General features: G+C 38.5%; 1 protein-coding gene across 7 annotated transcripts in view; it reads left to right on the top strand.

Moving 5' to 3' along the window:
- TANC2 (tetratricopeptide repeat, ankyrin repeat and coiled-coil containing 2) overlaps nt 1-15,226 on the top strand; it is a 377,119-nt gene that overhangs the window by 32,214 nt on the left and 329,679 nt on the right. Inside the window, exon 1 of one of the 7 annotated variants that reach the window (XM_086687669.1) lies at nt 12,907-13,097. The exons of the other annotated variants lie outside the window; for them this stretch is intronic. The gene's annotated coding sequence lies outside the window, so the exon portion shown is untranslated. Of the gene's footprint in view, nt 1-12,906; nt 13,098-15,226 lie in introns of those variants that run through there. 7 annotated transcript variants of the gene reach the window in all.

The raw sequence follows: 15,226 nt of genomic DNA on the forward strand, positions 1-15,226 counted from the left end.
GCCCAGAGCCCGACGCGGGGCTCGAACTCACGGACCGCGAGATGGTGACCTGGCTGAAGTCGGACGCTTAACCGACTGCGCCACCCAGGCGCCCCCTTTAAGTAATTTTTTAACCCACAAGCCAGCAGAATAATTTTATTTAAATTCACTAAGATTATTTTCATCTATCTAAAGGTGGAGTAGATAAGCATTTGTAGTTTTTATACTACCCAGCATTTTGAGAATACCTCTGTCGCTGAATTTTACATTATATGAAACCATCTGTAAGGTCTCTTACTTCTCTGTTAGGCTGTGAGTTTTCTTTCTTTATATATATATATATATATTTTAAAGATGTTATTTTTAAGTAATCTCCAAATGAAACATGGGGCTTGAACTCATAACCCCAGTATCAAGAGCCATGGGCTCCATCGACTGAAACTTGCCCCTAGGCTGTAAGTTTCTTGAGAGCAGTTCACTGTTGCTATCCGTGGTACCCAGCATGACTCTGAGCATGTTAGTAGACACTTCAGAACTGTTTGTTTATTTAAACTCTCTTATAAACTCCCAACACTCTTTGTATTTCTCTTGTGCTACTAGCACCTTCTATTTTTAATTGTACTCGTCTTCGGTTTTCCTTAACTCTCATTACCAGACTGGATGCTCCTTTTAGGCAAGAACTATTATTAACTTAAAAATTTTTTTCTCCAGTGCCTTCTCAAGGCCTTATACTTTGTTCATAATGAACATTGAATAACTAGAAGATCAGAAGACATTTTATTTTAAATTTTATTTGTAGATTAAGACTAGAAAAAGATTTGAGGCAGCCTTCCCCATCTGTATTTCACATGTGTTAGAAGTAGAGAAGCTTTCGTAAGCCCAAGAGTATAATTTGTAAAGAATTTTAGCTAACGTGTTACTAAAATAAAGTTTTTACTGTGTGTATGTGTGTTTTGGTTGTTTCTTCATGTTATTTATAAGAATGCTTAGTGCCTGGACTTAGTCCTCTAAAATAGCAGGTTAATTTTAACTTCACAGTCCTGCTGGACTGGTTCATTATATGGTTTGGAGAAACCAAGGGAAAGCAAATGATGCAGGAAGTGGTAGTTGTAGTTCCGTAAATACTCTGTTGATTTGACCTTTTACTGAACCTGGTGGCAAAACAGTTCTATAATGTAACTTTAAAATATTTGATTAGAAAATGTGTACATTAAAAAGGATCTAAAGTTTTAAATTTCGTTTTCATGATTTTGGATTTGTTTTTGGTGTAGTGCCATTGGATATGTATTGAGACATTGTAGGTTGGGGGGATACTCAGTGAGAAGCCAGTCAACTTGAAAGGCAAAGATTTTTCTAGAGTGCTCTCTGATCCTTCACTCTTAGAGATCTTATTTGTTTTGTGGGATTCACAGAAAATTTATACTGACTTAATAATTAAAAATTTTTACTGACAATAATAAATAAATACTTTGGGGGTGATTAAAATGTTTTGGAACTAGACAGAGATGGTGAATGTAGTACATGCCACACTGAATTTCATTTATTATTATTTTTTAAGTTAAAAAGTGTATTTATAAAAATTTTACCTTTATATCCCTTTTAATACTGTACTTATTTTATGTTGGAACCTTTGTAAATTTTTATGTACATTTTCTGACAGTTCTAACGTATATATCTATCTATATATATATATACACACACACATGCATACATACATATGTCTATAAACTCATAGTTTTAAAAATTATAATAAGGCCATACTTTACATATTACTCTGTGATTTCTTTTCACTTAAGGATAAAACTTGGAGAATTTTTAATCTTGAAATAGATGCACTGCACATTGTTTAAACTGTACATAGTATTCCATGGTTCATGGAATATGTCATGCCATGGTATATGTCCAGAATTTGATCATTTCCCTATTATTTGATCCTCTTTCTGGTCCTTCTTTCCTACTTTAAAAAAGCAATTAATAAACTTTATTTTTAAGAGCAGTTTTGGATTCACAACAAAATTGAGCAAAAAATACAAAAGTTCTCGTGTACTCCCTGTCCCCACACATGCATCCTTCCCCACTGTCAGCAACCCACACCACAGTTGTACACATTTGTTAAAATTGAACCTACATTGACACATCATTATTACCCAAAGCCTGTAGTTTACATTAAGGTTCCTTTCTGGTTCACTGCATATTTCACTAAATTACAAAGTAGAAATGTCTAAAGAGAGAATTAGTGATTTGCAGATAGGTTTGAAGAAATTGCCAGAGTGCAGTGCAGGTAAAGAGATGGAAAATATGAAAGAGTGGTGAGTAGAGTAGTTTACTACTTCCATTCTGTAGTAAACTCTTTTGGTTCCTGCTCATAGGACTGTTTTAAGCCTGTTTTAATACTTAGAGGGAATAGATGGCTTAAAAAACATTTTTCAAAAATTGACTCAAGAAATAGAAAACCCGAATAGACCAATAACCATTAAATGGCTTGCATCAGTAGAGGAGAAGACTCAGTCCTGTTACTCTCTTCCCCTTAGTTGAATCCTGTGACTCCTTGTAAAATGGAATACTTCTTTTGCCTTTAGTCAGTAGAGTGTATGCCCCACTGACACTATGTGGCATTGCCAGGCCACATAGAAAGTGTCCTTTCTGGGCATCCTCAGTTCATAGATCAGAATTTTGGTTGGACTCTCTGGTCCAGAGGAAGTGTTTCATTCTATAACTGAACTGTGATTTCTTCCCAGCCCTTCACACTCTGCGTTCTCTCTACCCTTCTCCTGTCCTTCTGCAGTACTGATACCATTCTCATACCCTTGTCCTAGATATATCGCAGGCACAATCCACAAACTGAGGCTTCTGCATTAGAGTATGTGAAAGGGAACTCATTGCTTCCATGTGTGGTAGTGGGAGGTGTCTTCCTTTTCTTTGAGAAGTAACTAAGGACCCCTTAATGCCTAAGGAGCATTAAGTATCCGCTCCCTCTTGTTAAGATTATTCTGTCCTCCTCACTTGTGGGATGGTGATATGTGTTGTTAAACGTGGTCGGTGAATGAGGCTCTTCTCTGCTCCCACTTGGAGCACTACTGGCTCATCTTTGCTTATTAGTGTCAGTTAGCAGGCAGGGATGGTTACTCTCCCTTCTTTTCCCTGCCAGTTCTGGCCCTGGTTTGGTTGTACCATATAAGCTGGCAAGTATCCCTCTGAATCATTAGATATTACTTCTGAGATAGTATACAGCTGTTTGCAAAACCCATTTACTGGAGTACTGTAGTCCCTTATACAATATCCCATTAGTTAGTGATATAATTTCTGACATTCCTGGAATAGAGAACATCATTACCTTTAGTTTTCCCTATGAGAAGTGTTCACTTTCTCTCCTTTACTGCTATAGGATGCTACAAATCTTCCCACTTTATACCAATATTCCACTCTTATTTGGGAGCAGTGGCTCAAGTTTTAAGGGTATGTAAATCAAGACTGCTTCAGATACACGTACAGAACTCTGATGACCTCCACTCCTCCTAGATTTTGCCTCAGTGGTTTAGGGCTAGAAGCTGTTGATTATGCACTAACAATAATGAATACTGTGATCATAGTTTAAAGATCACTCTTGTTGCTCTGTGATATTCTATTTAATGCTGTTAAGGACATGTATGAGGTTTTTATCAATCTATATTTATGAAAGTACCTCTATACAAACTCCGTACATTTTTGGATAATCATTTACCTCAGTGATAAAATTCATACTTATTAACAGTTAATTAGTCTTTCTCTTGATAGTTTCTGAATAGGGAATGCCATATGTTTATTTTCTCCAAATCATCTTGATACATTATTGCCCCCTCAGTCATCTGAGGTGGGTATATAAAGGGTTATTGTGCAAAGGCTTATTGAGGTGGTAAAAAGTCATTACAGGGACACTGATTTTTCCAGCATTGTTTAAAATTGCTGCTTGCAGGCCTTCCCCATCTCTCTCCAAAACTAGGCTATAGATTGGGTACCTGCCTTTCCAGTACACACAGGTGCCCCTGCTATTTTCTTGCTGATATAAGATGCTAAGGCCTGGCAGGTTCTCTCTACTCACCTTGGCAAGGGCTTAGTGACAGCCATACAGTCTGTCTGTAATATTTGCTTAGTCTTTCAAAGATCTTTTCTCTAAAGGTGGTGAAATTAGGCCTTTGAGCACAGTCCTCTCTGGGTCTGTTCCTTGTTTGAGAATTTTTGGGTCTGCCTCATAGCTTCTTTAATTGAGTTATGGTAGAGCTGACACTCATCCAAGTGATGGTTTTAATTTTCTCCTTTAGGCAATATAGCACCATGAGAGACATTCTTGTCTCCTTAACTTACATTCTGCTTTCCCGTTGGTTTAGAAGCTTTGATTTTAGTGTGAGATGCCATTTCTCAGTACTCCATTCACCTGGCCTGAGTGGGGCTAGAGGGGGAGGACATAGGCCTTAGCCAATCAGTGTGTCACATTGGTTTCTTCAGTACTACACACATTACCTAAACCACCTGATTGGAGTGAATCTTAGAACAAAGACCTTGCTCTCTTCTGCTGGACTGGGTGTGCTGATGATGGGAGTTTGAAGTTGTTGGGGACCACAGTGTGGAGGCCGAGAATAGGTCCAGTGTGGGTGAAGCAATAAAGAGTTGGATTCTTGTGATATCCTCAAGCCTTGGTTGCAGCAGAGGTCAACCTTACCCCTGATTATTCTCTAAAATAAACAGAAAGTTCTCTATCTTGCTTAACCCAGTGAGGATTGAGTTTGTTTCCTTGATAGAAAGACTTAACTTCAGAGAATACCTTAAATAATTGCTTCTCCTGGGCGCCTGGGTGGCTCAGTTGGTTAAGCATCTGACTTGGGTGCAGGTCTTGAACTCATGGTTCGTGAGTTCAAGTCCCGAATCTGGTGAGCTTGTGCCCCGCATCAGGTGAGCCCTGCTTTGGGTGAGCTCAGAGCCTACATCGGATGAGTTCAAGGCCTGCTTTGGATGAACATGAGCCTCTCTTTGGGTGAGCTCTGCTTCCCCCCCACCCCCACTCTCACTCATTTGCATTCTCTCTCTCTCTCTCTCTCTCTCTCTCTCATTAAAAAAAAAAATTGTTGGGGCGCCTAGGTGGCGCAGTCGGTTAAGCGTCCGACTTCAGCCAGGTCACGATCTCGCGGTCCGTGAGTTCGAGCCCCGCGTCAGGCTCTGGGCTGATGGCTCGGAGCCTGGAGCCTGTTTCCGATTCTGTGTCTCCCTCTCTCTCTGCCCCTCCCCCGTTCATGCTCTGTCTCTCTCTGTCCCAAAAATAAATAAAAACGTTGAAAAAAAAAAAATTGTTGGGGCGCCTGGGTGGCGCAGTTGGTTAAGTGTCCAACTTCAGCCAGGTCACGATCTTGCGGTCCGTGAGTTCGAGCCCCGCGTCGGGCTCTGGGCTGATGGCTCAGAGCCTGGAGCCTGTTTCCGATTCTGTGTCTCCCTCTCTCTCTGCCCCTCCCCCGTTCGTGCTCTGTCTCTCTCTGTCCCAAAAATAAATAAACGTTGAAAAAAAAAATTAAAAAAAAAAAATTGTTTCTCCTATTTTTTGTAAGTCCTTCCAGATAGTTATGTCTTTACTAGATGTTGGGATGTTTGTACAGACTCTAAGACTTGATTGTCATGCCTGTTTTTAAAACAAACTTAATATGGTCCCTTAAATAATTGTGACAGAACAGTCTTTTGAAAATGTGAAAAATCCCTGGGATTTCTGTAACTCTATTCTCTTTTTACACTAACTATTACTCCTGCCTCATAGCTGGTGTTGCTTTTTTTTTTTTTTTAATTTAAATCCAAGTTAGTTAACATATAGTATAATAATGATTTCAGGAATAGAATTTAGTGAGTCATCACTTACACGTAACACCCAGTGCTCATCCCAACAAGTGTCTTCCTTAATGCCCCTTGCCCATTTAGCCCATCCCCCCACCCAGCACCCCGCCAGCAACCCTCAGTTTGTTCTCTGTATTTAAGAGTCTCTTATGGTCTGTCTCCCTCTGTTTTTATATTATTTTTGCTTGCCTTCCCTTATGTTGATCTGTTTTGTATCTTAAAGTCCACATATGAGTGAAGTCCTATGATATTTATCGTTCTCTCACTGACTTATTTTGCTTAGCATAATATACTCTAGTTCCATCCATGTTGTTGCAAAGGGCAAGATTTCATTCTTTTTGATTGCTGAGTAATATTCCATTTTATACATATATACCACATCTTCTTTACTCATTCATCATTCGATGGACATTTGGACTCTTTCCATACTTTGGCTGTTGTCGATAGCACTGGTATAAACATTGAGGTGCATGTGCCCCTTTGAAACCACTCCTGTATCCTTTGGATAAATACCTAGTAGTGCAATTGCTGGGTTGTAGGGTAGTTCTATTTTTAATTTTGGAGGGAACCTCCATACGCTTTTCCAGAGTGGCTGCACCAGTTTACGTTCCTACCAGCAGTGCAAAAGCATTCCTCTTTTGGGTTTTCCAAGTAGAGTATTATGCCATCTGTGAAGAGTGAAAGTTTGACTTCCTCCTTGCTGATTTGAATGCCTTTTATTTCTTTGTGTTGTCTGATTTTTAAGGCTAGGACTTCCAACACTATGTTGAATAACAATGGTGAGAGTGGACATCCTTGTCATGTTCCTGACTGTAAGGGGAGAGCTCTCAGTTTTTCCCCATTGAAGATGATATTAGTGGTGGGTCTTCTGTATATGGCTTTTATGATCTTGAGGTATGATCCTTATATCCCTACTTTCTTGGGAGTTTTTTTATCAAGAAAGGATGCTGTGTTTTGTCAAATGCTTTTCTCTGCATCTATTTAGAGGTGGTTCTTATCCTTTCTTTTATTAATGTGATGTGCCACATTGATTGATTTGCAGATATTGAACCAGCCCTGCATCCCAGGAATAATTGTTGATTGTGGTGAATAATTCTTTTCATGTATTGTTGGATCCAGTTTGCTGGTATCTTATTGAAAATTTTTGCATCCTTGTTCATCAGGGAAATTGGTCTGTAGTTCTCCTTTTTGGGGGGGGGGTCTCTGTCTGGTTTTGGAATCAAGGTAATGCTGGCCTCATAGAATGAGTTTGCAAGTTTCCATTCCATTCTTTTTTTTTTTTGGAACAGTTTCAAAAGAATAGGTGTTAACTCTTCTTTAAATGTTTGATAGAATTCCCCTGGAAAACTACCCAGCCCTGGACTCTTGTTTGTTGGGAGATTTTTGATTACTGATTCAGTTTCTTTACTGGTTATGGGTCTGTTCAAATTTTCTATTTTTTCCTGTTTTAGTTTTGGTAGTTAATATGTTTCTAGGAATTTGACCATTTCTTAAATGATTGTCCAGTTTGTTGGTATATGATTGCTCATAATTTTCTCTTATTATTGTTTGTATTTCTGCAGTGTTGGTTGTGGTCTCTTTCATTTGTGATTTTATTTATCTGGATCCTTTCCTTTTTCTTTTTGATCAAACTGGCTAGCGTTTATCAATTTTGTTAATTCTTTTAAAGAACCAGCTCCTGGTTTCATTGATCTGTTCTACTGTTTTGTTGTTTGTTTTTTTTTTTTGAAATCGATACCCTTGATTTCTGCTCTAATCTTTACTTTTCTTCTGGTTTTGGGTTTTATTTGCTGTTCTTTTTCCAGGGCTTCAAAAAAAATTTTTTTTAATGTTTTTATTTTATTTTGAAAGAGAGACAGCGTGTGAGCGGGGAAGGGGCAGAGAGAGAGGGAGACACAGAATCCGAAGCAGGCTTCAGGCTCTGAGCTGTCAGCACAGAGCCTGACGTGGGGCTCGAACTCACAGACTGTGAGATCATGACCTGAGCTGAAGCCAGACGCACAACTGACTGAGCCACCCAGGTCCCCTCTTTTTCCAGGTCTTTAGGATGTTAGGTTAGAATGTATATTTAAGACATTTCTTCTTTCTTTAGGAAGGCCTGGATTGCTGTATAATTCCCTGGTATGACCACCTTTGCTGCATCCCAGGAGTGGACTGTCATGTTATCATTTTCATTGGCTTCCATGTATATTTTAATTTCCTTTTTAACTTCTTGGTTAACCCATTAATTCTTTAGTAAGATGTTCTTTAATCTCCAAGTATTCATTGTCTTTCCACATTTTTTCTTGTGGTTAATTTCGAGTTTCACAGTGTTGTGATCTCAAAATATGCACAGTATGATCTTGATCTTTTTGTACATGTTGAGGGCTGATTTGTGACCCAGTATGTGATCTATTCTGCAGAATGTTCCATGTGCACTTGGGAAAAATGCATTTAGGGTGAAATGTTCTGAATGTATCTGTTAAGTCCGTCTGGCCCAGCGTGTCATTTAAAGCCATGTTTCCTTGTTGATTTTCTGCTTAGATGATCTGTCCATTGTTGTAAGTGGGATGTTGAAGTCCCCTACTATTAGGGTATTATTGTCAATGAGTTTCTTTATGTTTATGATTAATTGATTTATATATTTGGGTGCTCTCACGTTGGGGACATAAATGTTTACAATTGTGGTCTTCTTGGTGGATAGACCCCTTAATTATGATATAATACACATCGTCATCTCTTGTTACAGTCTTTATTTCAAAATCTAGCTTGTCTGATAGAAGTATGGCTATTCCAGCTTTCTTTTGGCAACCATTAGCATGATAGGTGATTCTACATCCCCTTATTTTCAATCTGCATGTGTCTACATCTAAAATGGGTCTCTTGTAAACAACATATAGATGGATCTTGTTTTCTTATCCATTCTGTTACCCTCTGTCTTTTGATTGGAGTGTTTAGTCCATTGACATTTAGAGTGAGCACTGTGAAATATGAATTTATTGCCACTATGTTGCCTGTAGAGTTGGAGTTTCTGGTGGTGGTCTCTGGTCCTTTCTAGTCTTTGTTGCTTTTGGTCTTTTTTGTTTAGTTTCATCTTTTCTCCCTTCAGAGAGTTTCCCTTAAAATTTCTTGTGGTGTTGGTTTAGTCATCACGAACTGTTAGTTTTTGTTTGGGAAACTCTTTATCTCTCCTTTTATTTTGAATGACAGACTTGCTGGGTAAAGAATTTTTGGCTGCATATTTTTTAATTCAGCACGTTGCATATATCCTGCCACTCCTTTATGGCTTGCCAAGTTCCTGTGGATAGTTCTGCTGCAGACCTGATCTGTCTTCCCATATACATTAAGGACTTTTTTCTTTTGCTGCTTTCATAATTCTTTTCTTGTCTTTGTATTTTGTGAATTTGACGGTGATATGCCTTGATGATGGTCGGTTTTTGTTGGATCTAATGGGAGTTCTCTGTGCTGCTTGGATTTTGATGTCTGTCCCCTTCCTCATATTAGGAAAGTTTTCTGCTATAATTTGCTCACATAAACCTTCTGTCCCCTTTTCTCTCTCTTCCATCTTCTGGGACTCCTATGATTTGGATATTATTCCTTTTTAACAAGTCACTGAGTTCTCTGAGTTTTGTATTGTGCTCTTTTGCCTTTATTTCTCCTTTTTTCTGCTTCATTATTCTCCATAATTTTTTCTTCTTTATCGCTGATTCGTTGCTCTGCTTCATCCGTCCTTGTCAACATGGCATCAATTTGAGATTTCATCTCTGTTAATAGAATTTTTAATATTGTCCTAACTAGATTTTACTTCTTTTATCTCCACAGAAAGGGATTCCATGCTTTTTTGCAACCGCAGCTGGTATTCTTATTATCGTGGTTCTAAATTTTAGTTCAGACATCTTGCTTATATCTGTGTTGATTAAGCCCTTGGCTGTCATTTCTTCCTGTTCTTTCTTCTGGGGTGAATTCCTTTGTTTTATCATTTTGGAAGAAGAAAAAAAAATAAAATAAAAAATTTAAATTAAAAAATTTAAAACAAAACAAAAAACTCAAAGGAAGCTAGATCCTAGGTGTGTTTTGGTCTGCTTGTTGAAAGAAGTTTAAAAGAACAGAGAAAAAAGGGAAAGAAAAGAAAAAAGGTAAAAAATTAAAAAATTTAAAAAACTTATAGAATAAAATGAAATAAAGAAAATTAAATAGAATAAAAAATTTTAAAAAGTAAAAAAAATAATTACAAATTGAAAAAATTCAAAAAAAGAATATAAAAATAAATTTTTCTCTTTCAGTATCCAAGAAAAAAAAAGGGAAAAAAAAAAACAATTTAAATGAAAACGGAATAAAAAAAAAAACTAATAAATGAACGAGCAGACAGAATTAAACCTGGATGAAGTTACATCCAGTTTTCCTTAGAACTGAAAATATGAAGTCCTCTATAGTCAGGACACTAAATAGGTGAAGTGACTTGTGCTGGTCTTCTAGGAGATGTGCTTGGAGGGTGCATTTAGGTGGGACTTGTTGTAATGGCTCCGTTCTTCACTAGGTGGTGCTGTTTAGCTTACTGGGGTGGATCAGTGTGGTATGCATGCCCATGCACAGGAGAGGTGGAAATGACTTCACCCAGCTCCCTAGTCTCTGGCACAGGAACTTCCTGCTGTCACTCCTTGATCAAGCACCCTTTCTTTGTCTCTGGCCTCTGTCCACTCCCCGCTGCTACCCTGTTCATGTCCAAGCTGCCTGACTGCCAGGTGGCACCTCCCTCAAGAGTTTTATCTCAGATGGGGTTGTGTTTTAGAACCCCACACTGTTCGTGAGATCAGTGCAGCAGCAGAGGTTCAGACATTATGGCAAACCACAACACACAGGCAGTGCCAGGTTTCACCTCAGTCTGGTGTCTTTGTCCCAGTAGCAGCAAACGTGGCTGTTCTCTGGATCTGCTGGGACCTTTGCCAGTGGGGAGGTCATGTGGCCTCTACTTTCCAGGCAGGGAAACTGCTTCTCCCCTTGTGGCACAAGGACCCCTTAGACCCTTCTATCTGCCCCTGGGGATTTGCCCTACTTCCTCCCCAGAGCACTATCTAGAACTTCAGACTCTGTGCTCCACTGTTTATAGAATCCTGGTGGTATTGAAACCCTCTCCTGTCTTCTTGTCACTGGTTTTGGGGAACAGATTTCTTGTTTGTTTGGTCCCCTGTGAGTGTTTTCACTCGTTCTCTCTTTCTCTCTAGCTACTTTTGGGAGAGTGTTTTCCTGTACTCTCCCGATGTATCACACTCTCCCCCTTTTCTCTCTTCTCTCTCTGCAAAAACAGCTCTCTATCCTCTGCGGCTTTTCTCTGCCCCATTTCACCTCTCTGCACCGGGTACCTGCCAGGTTCTATGGCTCAAGTTATGCAGATTGTTGTGTTAATTCTCAGATCAATTTCCTAGATGTGCAAAATGGTTTGGTGCTGATCTAGCTGTGTTTCAGGGATGAGACAAACTGAAGGTCTCCATGCTGTTGTGCCAAATTTCCTCCCTCTCCCTCATAGCTGCTTCTTTAATCAACCCTTTTTATTTTGGTAAATTGCTGAAATCAAAACTGTTTATCATCACCCTTTGGAAGGTGCTAGCTAAGATGTATAGGTGGTGGTCCCCTGGGTCCTCAAAGCTCCTGATTGTATAAAATTAGCAGACAGAGCATATATCAGGAGCTTGGTCAGATACTGCACCCCATTTAGTAACGTGTATGTTATTATCTGAAATTGTAGTTGGTCAGTCTGATATGTATTTTTCAGAACCACTGAACAGTTATCTTAATTCTGGCCCTTTGCAGAGATAGGGTCAGATCCCACAGGTTAAGGGCTCAGTGCTATAAGATTGCCCCCTCCCTCCCACAGCCCACTTCAGATGCCTGTTGCAAGTCTGGGTTTCAGGCTTGTGACCCTATTGGCTATAGATTGGAAGGTCCCATGACCTCTTCCTTGTGTTCAGTTGATGTGCTAGAGTGGCTTGCAGAATTCAGAGAAACTTTTTACTAATGAGATTATCAGTTTATTGTAAAAGGCTGTAACTGAGGAGCATCCAGATGGAAGACATGCATAGGGCAAGGTATGCAGGAAGGGGCACGGAGCTTCCATTTTGTCTATGTGCACCCCACTCCCCAAATCTCCATGTGTTCAACCTGGTGGAAGCTCTGTGAACCCCATCCTTCTGGGTTTTTATGGAGACTTCATTACATACACACAATTAATTAAATCTTTGGGCATTGGTGATTGATTCAAACTCCAGCCCTTCTCTCCTTCCTCCAAAGTCTGTGGGGTGAGACTAAAAGTTCCAGCTCTATCCAGTCACATGTTTGGTTCTCTTGGCAACCAACCCTCATTCTTACGTTACCCAGAGGCTTTCCAAAAGTCATCTCGTTAACACAAAAAATAACCTTACCACTCTCTTAGCAAAGTACAAGGGTTTTAGAAGCAGTGTGCCTAGAACAAGTTGAAGACTAAGTATATACAGTAAAACCTTGGATTATGAGTAACTTGTTCTGCGAGTGTGCCACAAGATGAGCAAATATTTCTAATAATTTTTAACTTGAGAAATAAGTGATGTCTTGCAATATGAGTAGTATGTGATGTGATGCTGAACTCCCATGATCACAACTGAGGCAATGGTTCTCTCTCTGGCTGTGGGATTGTGTGATAGTCAGTGCAGTGTAACATTTCTGCACAATCTTCAAAAAGAGGCAAAAGCAAGTGTTGTTGGATAGGTTTCTTGTTAAAGTTGCACAAAAAGAAAAAGATTCCATTGAGCCAGTAGATAGCAGTGATTTCCTTTGTGATAGTGAAAGTCATCCTACATAATAACCCTCCTCTTTCTTGTCTCCCTCACACTAGCTACAAAGGTTGTCAAAGGTAAGTGCAGGTTAATTTATTTTCTTTATATTTTGTGTTTTATTTATTATTTTGTATTATATTACAGCATTGCAATCATTTTTATGTGAATATTTTTGGGTTGTGGAATGAATCATCTGAGTTTCCATTATTTCTTATAGGGAAATTTGCCTTGATATACAAGTGCTTTGGATTACAAGTGTGTTTCTGGAACAAATTATGCTCACAAACCAAGGTTTTACTGTATTTCTTTTTATAAAATTATAGTTTCACAGGTGTTAGCAAATAGTTCATCGGTACTGGTCAGGCTTGGAGGGCCAGCATACTGCTGAAGTGTAGTAACTTCTACTTTCTTAACCCTAAGCTTCTTTCAGAAATCCTGGGCATTCCACAGTGCATCTTATGAGTCCCACTCCATTCAGATATTGTGAGTATTTGTTGAGTGAACCAGGTACAGCAAATAGACCAACTGAAAAATTGTTGTGGCTTATTCATCGTAGCTTTTCTGAACTGAAACTTTCACTTGCTATCTCACCAGTCTCGGGGAAGATAGGAGATATTTGAAAGAATGCTGTGGGGTTGAGTCTAACGCATTGTGGATTCTGAGTATTTCCAATTTGGGGTTCAAAGATTATTTCTTGATCCTCTTTTCCAACAAATGGGAGAAGTTCTTGTGATGGATATAATTTATCAGAACATTGTATATTCGCAGGGTAACAGAAACTAGGTTACTGTTACCAAGGAGTCCTCTGAGTGTTTCTCACTTCCAGAAGATAAGGCTTAGAGGAATTTTTCACTGTGTTCATTATGGCTGTCAGCCCAATAATGTGTTTCTCTGAAACCATGTCTGTTTGTTTCACTAAAAAGGGGTGTTTTTGTCAAGACGGGGGTACGGGTCGTTCAATTCTTGCAAATAGTTCAGTTTCAGAATGATATATTTATAAGGTAAACCAATCTTTATGTTGCTAATATCAATTGCCTCTTAGAGCAGAACTCTGGTGAATTACTATTGCATTGATAATCTCTATATCCTGGGTTTTTATGGATCAGGGTCCTGGTGTGATGTGGGGTGAGTGTGTGTGTGTGTGTGTGTGTGTGTGTGTGTGTGTGTGTGTGTGAGATTTGCTAATTGTCCTGGGAGGGGATGGACTAGGGCAAGATGTCATTGCAATTCATTTTCTTTGTAATCTAGTTATTACTGTGTTAGTTTATGTCTTCATTCTGCAAATATTTATTGAGCACCTTTTATGTGTTGGACACAGAATGTGCAGAGATAAAAAATTGAATTTTTGCATTCATAGGCTAGTAGAGGGAACAGTTAAAAAAGCAATTATGATAGAATGTAAGTGTTTATTATATGAGAAGGACAGAGGAGGGATAGGTAACCAGAACTTGGCTGGGGTAGTCCTGGGAGTCTTCTGGGAGATGTCTGAGCTAAAATTTGAAGGATGAGTAGGAGTTAGACAAGCTGAGATAGCAGTATGTTTGACTCTCTAATTTACATAAATGTCTTTATTTTTGTTAAATCTTAATAAAATAGTTATACAATTTTTGACTTTGAAGCCTCCTAAAATAATAGTGACCAATATTTAATGGGCTTTTACTATAAAAAATAATATATAATGGGCTTTTTCATAAGCCAGGAACTGTGCTAAGTTTTTACATGAATTATTTAATTTCACAGCCCTCTGTAAGATATAGAGAGTTTACGTAACTTGCCCAATATAACATATCTAGGAAGTAGTAGGACAGCAAGTGTATCCTTTTGATCATTGTGGTACAGTGCTGTGTTCATAAAAGCTATCTAGTATAGTTCTTCTCTTCTTATGCTTGAATACCTTTTTATCATATCCTGCCCATGAACAAAGAGCATTCATTTAAAAAGCAGTGGAACATTTTTGAAAACTAAACATGTACTAGGCCCCCCAAAATCTCAAATTTTGCAAAGCAGAAATCTAAGAAACACATTCCTGACTACAAAAGGAAGAGCTAAAACAACAAAAAATTGAAATACTTGGGAAATTTTAAAACGCTGTCTTAAAATGCCTCCCTGCCACCTCCGCCCCAGCTTAAAAGATAATCAGCAGAATGATAGATTATATATAGAAGTGAACATCTGTGGGGAGTGTTGGAGGTGTGCAAGTGCTATTTGTAGAAAACTTTACAGTTTTAGAATGAAGCCCATAATGTGTAAGTGAATTAAAGCCCACAACATATAAATGAATTAAACTCTGAACCTAAGAAACCGGATAAAAACAACAAAATAAAAAAGTAAAAGAAAGGAATTTAAAAACATGAAGGTAGAAGTCAATGAAGTAGAACTTTTAAAAATAGATTTAACAAATACACCAAAAATCTGTTTTTTTTGATAAGAATATTAGGTAACTCTCTGACCAAGGAAAAGGAGAAAATATTTATATAAACAACATTAATCTCATGTCTTCACACCTCATATCACCATATCAGCAAATCCTGTAAGTTATATCTTTAAAATATAGCGCTTCTAACCAGATAGCATGTCATTTCTGTCATCCTGGTGGTAGTCCTCATAATCTC

Source organism: Puma concolor, chromosome E1 (genome assembly GCF_028749965.1).
Source record: "Puma concolor isolate L17-30 chromosome E1, mPumCon1.1.hap2, whole genome shotgun sequence".
Lineage (NCBI taxonomy): Eukaryota > Metazoa > Chordata > Mammalia > Carnivora > Felidae > Puma > Puma concolor.